Source organism: Furipterus horrens, unplaced genomic scaffold, assembly GCF_987537825.1.
Source record: "Furipterus horrens unplaced genomic scaffold, mFurHor1.1.pri manual_scaffold_2, whole genome shotgun sequence".
In the NCBI taxonomy this organism is placed as follows: Eukaryota; Metazoa; Chordata; class Mammalia; order Chiroptera; family Furipteridae; genus Furipterus; species Furipterus horrens.
In genome coordinates, this window is record NW_028327172.1 from 57,966,113 (window position 1) to 57,972,112 (window position 6,000).

Here is a 6,000-nt window from a genome sequence, read left to right on the forward strand (position 1 = left end):
TGCAGGAAAATCATTCATTGCTGGTATCATGGATTAAATACTTTAGAAAATATTTAAAAATTAAATATAGGTGTGAACCCAACTGACAATAGGAAGCAGTACTCACACCATGACCAGATAAAGACAAGCAGTGGTTTGAAGAGGCTCTAAAGTCTTCAGAGATCGTGAGGGGGATTGCGCAGAATGAGATCTCCAGCTGTGCAGCACTTCCGCCTGCACTGGTCTGCTGTGGCAGACTGCTTCCTATTTCTGTAGGACAGGAAGATCACATTTCATCCACGGCGGAGGAATTAAGAGACGGACTAAGTGAACGTGCCCTCAAGCCTGTTAAGCTGTACAAAAAGCAAGTTTCATTCTGAAACTAGTTTATGTTGCTGTTACTAGAACATATAATCAATGTCTGTAGACAAATTAAACTCTGGAAAAGCTGGGACAGCATCTCTGGCTAACCTCTCTGTGAGGACTACAGTGAAAACATGCGTGGATGACAGAACGAGCCACAAAGAGAAACATGTTCATCGGGCGACTCGCACAGTCATGATACTGACTTTGTGCCTTAGTGCCTGGGAGAGATTTCTGGCTCTGCCACTTAACCATCGTGAAACCTTGGGCAGTTTCCTTAAACTGCCTATGCTTCATTTTCCTCAATTGTAAATGGAGATAATGGAATAGACATCACTCATTGAAGTATTCCTCCAAAATCCTTGCTATTTCAACAAGGGAATCAAATTGATGTGGATGTTTGGGTGACATCATTTGCTTTCTTTAAAGGTCAGGCCTTTCGCCATCCCAAGTGGGTGAACTAACTTGAATTCAGGGAATGGAATTTCCCTGGCCACCTAGACTTGCTCAAGGAACTCTTAACCTCTCACCACTGAACTCTGGAAGTCAATAAGCTTGCCTAGAAAGGGATACATATACTTACTTCACAGAGTTCTCTGAAGATTAAATGCCTTCAGAAATGCAAAGTATGCAGATGAGTGCTTGGAATGTAATAAGTTTATAAAGTGATCTTTTGCTGTGGGGAGCAGCTAAGACACATTCTATTAATAAACAAGGTCTACCCTACTATGAGGAGGGGCTTAGGAGAAATCTTTTTCAAAGAGAGAAAATTGGCCTGGCCAGGTGGCTTGGTTGGAGCATCCTCCTGTGCACCAAAGGATTGCAAGTTTGATTCCCAGTGGGGGAGTATACAGGAGGCAACTAATTGATCTTTCTCTCACATTGATACATCGATGTCAATCTCTTTCTCTACTCCCACTCTCTGAAATCAATAAACATCTCCTCAAGTGAGGATTAGAAAATAATAATAAATACAAATAAAGGGAGGAAACCAACAGGAACTCTGGTACAAAGACTCCCACAAAAAAAAAAACCTTCAGGAACTGAATTAAGGAGATGATTTGATTTTCTGGTGTAGAGGTTAGACATCCCTCACCAAACCCCAGCCGCGCGCTGCTGCCTGAGTGGAGAGAAACAAGTGTGAGGTGACCCAGTTTAGATGACTACGGCAGAGTTGAAAAGTCATTAATAGTGAGAGAAAAGTCACTAACTTGGAAGCAAAAGTGACCAAGGCTAATAATCTAAGCTTGTAACAATTATATTTTCCTATTTAGAATATTCCTGTTAGGATAAAGTGAGCATAATAGATTGACCCAATAGTGCTGGAAGGTCACCTTAGTCCGCCTCTGTCATTAAAATAAAAATGGGTTTTGCAGGTGAGATAACATGCCTGGGCTCCTGGCTAATAAAGATAGATCTAGACCCCAGTGTGTCTAGAACTTTCTACTGTACCCACTGCCTCCTAATTAAGAAAAATGGGGAAGGCTAAATGTGAGACAAATGACTTCACCTTGCTCTGTTAAAATCCTTTCTAAGATCCTTTTCTGGTTTCAGGGGAAAATGCTCTAAGCTCCAGTCCATGTGGTTTGGAAGGTTTAACAGTTTTCTTCTAAATATAATATTAATATTTCTTAATTATAATAAAGATTTATTTTTGGTTTAAAATTAAATAGAACTTCCTGACCAAGATAGAATAGCTTTAGATACATCAAAATCTTCTCTGAAGGAAAGTGCCCAGATTTGAAATCGTGTCAGTTAGCCATTGGACCTTAGTTTCATTAGCTGTAAAATACTGACCTCATTGAACTGTAGTTGACTAAAACTCTAAATTCGTTGGAAATTGCCTGGGCTGTAAAATAATTGAAACCTCAGCAGACCTGGCCATGCCACACAGTGTTCTCACAGTATCGGTATCGGCAGCCGTCCGTCTCGAGAGACGATGGTGTAGCTTCTTAAGAGTCTTATCTGCACCGCCGAGAATGGCTGTGCAGTCCGACTCGGGAGTGACACGGTATCTGTCTCCTCCCGTGTTGAATCGACATCTTGCGATGACGCTGGAGTGTCCTCTCCAGTGAAGCTGAAGCTACAGAGCCTGGGCAGGGTGATATGGAGGGTCTGCTGTTGCCCATGCAGCAGACCCCCCTCTCTTCGCAGCTGAAGGGTCCAAGGGAAAGACGGAGTCAATACAGCTTGGCTTCAGGTGCGCCGCAGGAGTTGCTGGTGTTGACTACAACGTCAAACCGCCTTAGGGACTCCGGCTCCGGATTTTCTGTCGGGGTTTACTCCCTTAGCCTTTCCCCTGAAGAGGTAAGCCGCAAGGCAGCGGAGGTTTTTTGCAGTCAGAGTTTTCCTTCTCTGATGTGCCCTGACTGGAAGATCGAACCAGCGACACTTAGCTCGCAGGCCGATGCTCAATGCACTGAGCCAAACCAGCAAGGGCTTATGTTCTCACAGTAGCACACGAAAATTGCAGGAGATGAACTAGATAGAAAACGCACCACCAGCCGTTGTTGATCTGTTCCTTTTTCTTTCAGAAGTCCATTTACCAAGATCCATTTTCTTTAAGTGCTTTTTAAGTGTTAGCAAAAGTGAAAAATTTAACCTCTCCTTTTCTGATTTTGAGACTGTGATGCCAATGTAATACTCCGATTTTGACCTTCCTGTTTTAAAAGGCAATTTGTTTTTTGAAATTCAATTCTATAGGTAGTAAAATGGGGAAAGAGTAATAAACTCCAAACTCTAGAGAGTTGAGAAAAGAAAAAGCTGACTTGGTCCTTCCTCTAATGCAAGTCTAAAGAGAGTGAGACCCTAGAAATCAATTAAAAAGAAATAAGTTGGAGAAATAGCCTTCCCCTAAGGAAATACAGGAAATGCCAGGATGGTCAGGTTGTGCATTAAAGTAATTGTTGAGATCATTTTTTTCCTGTAGTATATTTTCTTAAACTTCAAAAGTATTGAACAGTTTCAGTGTAGTGTAAGATACATGATAGGAAATAAATGCTTATAGTGTCAGATTTTTGTACCCACATTCTCTTTTTTGTGGGATTTCTTGATTGCTAAGAGAAAAGCCCATTTTTCCTTCAGATAACTGTTCTGTGCCATCATAAGAAATGCCCAGTATTACCAGGAGACAGTGACAGTCCCAGCTCATCAGGCTGAGGTTCAGTTGTGTAACAGGATGAGTCTATGGAGAGAAGGTAAACAGAATAGCATTGTGCTGTCAAAATGGAATGGACTTTGGAATCAAGTCCTGACTTTTGAGTCTTTGCTCCTCCAATGTTTGTTAGTTGGTCCTGAGTCCAGTTACTGAACAGAGATCTCTAGTCTCAATGTCTTTGCCTGTTAAAAGGTGATGCTAATACTATTAAGGGTTGTGACGAAGTTTAAAAGAAGAAATGACTGTTTATGTATTACCCCTCTTATTAAAAAAAAAAAAGAAAAAGTTTTAAAGTGCTTTCCAAAGGTAAAGGTGCAGTATAAAATAAGTTAAAATAAGTGAACTTAAGTAAAGGAAGATACAATTAGAAAAGTAGGCTATGACTATGAACAAGGTCTGTACAGAGTATGCAACACCTTAGCTGGTACATGGTGGGATTATGCTTAAAACAGTGCTTCACAACTGGAGGTGATTTTGTCCCTTATGACATTTGACAATGTGGATAAACATTTGGGTTGTCATTCTAGGGGAGAAGACACACTCCATAATGGATTATCTGGCCTAAATGTCCGTGGTCGCTAGGATGAGAAAGCCTGCCCAACAAAGTGCTAACTCCTTCCACCTTTTTTTTTTTTTCCTTCCTGGCGCTGAATGAATGTTGCAGGCTTTAAAAGAGGGAGGGAATTCTGAGGACTAAAGTTATCCCTGAAGCTTCCAGGGAGTGTACAGAACTTGAGTTGAGCTGTGAAGTATCAAGAAGAGAAGGAAAAGGCATGGAGGCTGAGGGGAAGGGTGAAGCTGAAGCCATGAGAGGCGATAAGGCAAGTCCCCTTATTTCAAGATGACACGTTGAGCCCTTTCCGACTAGCCCCCAACCAATAGGAATTCACTAATATCCTTTTTAAAAGATATAAAACTTATTAACTATGTAGCCATAATTAATCTTAAGAATTGGGCTCATCAGTTGACCAGATATTGGAAGAATCATTATTTTAACAAAGGAGGAGGGGAGCAAATGGGGGAGATAGAATGATAAGTGGAGGCCCAGGTGTGTGAAAAAATTCTGTCATGCAAGATGAACCCATCATTTCAACTCGCCAAATATTTGATCAAGATAAGTATAAGTAATGAGGTCAATTGCAGTATTTTTGCTTAAAAAGAGCATTTGTTTCAAGCATTGATCCTTCACTCTTAAGTCAGAGACCATGGACCCTTTTGAAATTGATAAGAACTGGATTCTTTCCCCCCAAAATGCACATGCTCATCCTAAATTTTGCATAAAATTTCAGCATTTCTTGGAGATTTACGAGCCCCAGCACAGTAAAGTATACTTCTGTGTGTATGGCACCTTTTCTTTCAGCCAAGTAGCTAGTCAGAAGTGCAGACAGATATTTTCACTGTGTTCTTTGAGCGACAGGCTGGTGGGCGGTGGGGTGGGGTGGGGTGGGGTCGGGGGCGTGGGCGGGTACCGTTGAAAAATCTTGGCAGATATGATTCAGGGATCCTATTCCAGGTAGATAACTCAGCTTCCAGTCATAATGCCACTCCTGGTTAAATGCTGTTTGGAAAGAGCTCCCCATGTGTTCTCTGAGTCGTAGTGGCTGTCAGTTTGAAACCAGAAAAGCCGGTGTGGGTGCTGCCTGCCATCTACCAGACCCAATAAGCAGAGACAGGGATTGAATCTTTATGGGCACTTTATTCAGATGGTTGGCGATCTGAGAAGATGGCGGGTTTGTATCCTAACAGACTGTCTTAAATTCCATTATAAATGGACCCTTTTTATAAGGAGAAGAAAAGTGTAGGTAAGGGGTTTGGAATTCAGGGAAAAGGTTAATTGGATAAAAGCTCTAACGTTCTTTCATCTGTGTCCTGGGCAGTGGTCCTTGTGCCCTGGCTGGTGGTCACCCTGGAGTACAATGGCTCAGATACTTGATTGCCTGCAGTCCTCCTGAGACACAAATGTGTAACTACTAAGGTCTCGAGTCCAGGTGGGTCATACCTATACATTGATTACTAAGCTTATTAGCTGTTACCTGAATAACTAAAGTTTTCCAACATTTGAGTCCCCAACAGGTTCTCAGCCCCATGTCTTGGTTTCTCTGGGGTTGGAGCCAACATACAATGTTTTCTTCATTTCCTCGTAAAGATCTGGTCTTACAGATAAGGAATAGTTACAGATCGAATTTGGCTACAGGTTCCATTAGTCCCATCTGGGGTGGCCAAACTGTTACAGAGGGAAAGGCGGCTTGGTGTAAAATCCAACAACTAGTGTTGAGGGAAAAAGGTCTTTATTTACAGTGTTCCAACCTGGGGAGGGCAGTGAGCACTTCAGCTCAGAGCACTGTTCTCTCACGGGACCCAGCACTTCCCTTGCTCCCCAAAAGGCTAGAAGCCAAAAACATGTCCAAAAGTTCCCCATCCCTTATCTGTCAGCTGTCCCCTTCAGGATCTGGGGTATGATGTCATCAGCCTCCTTATAATAGTCCAGGAAAACATGTGCT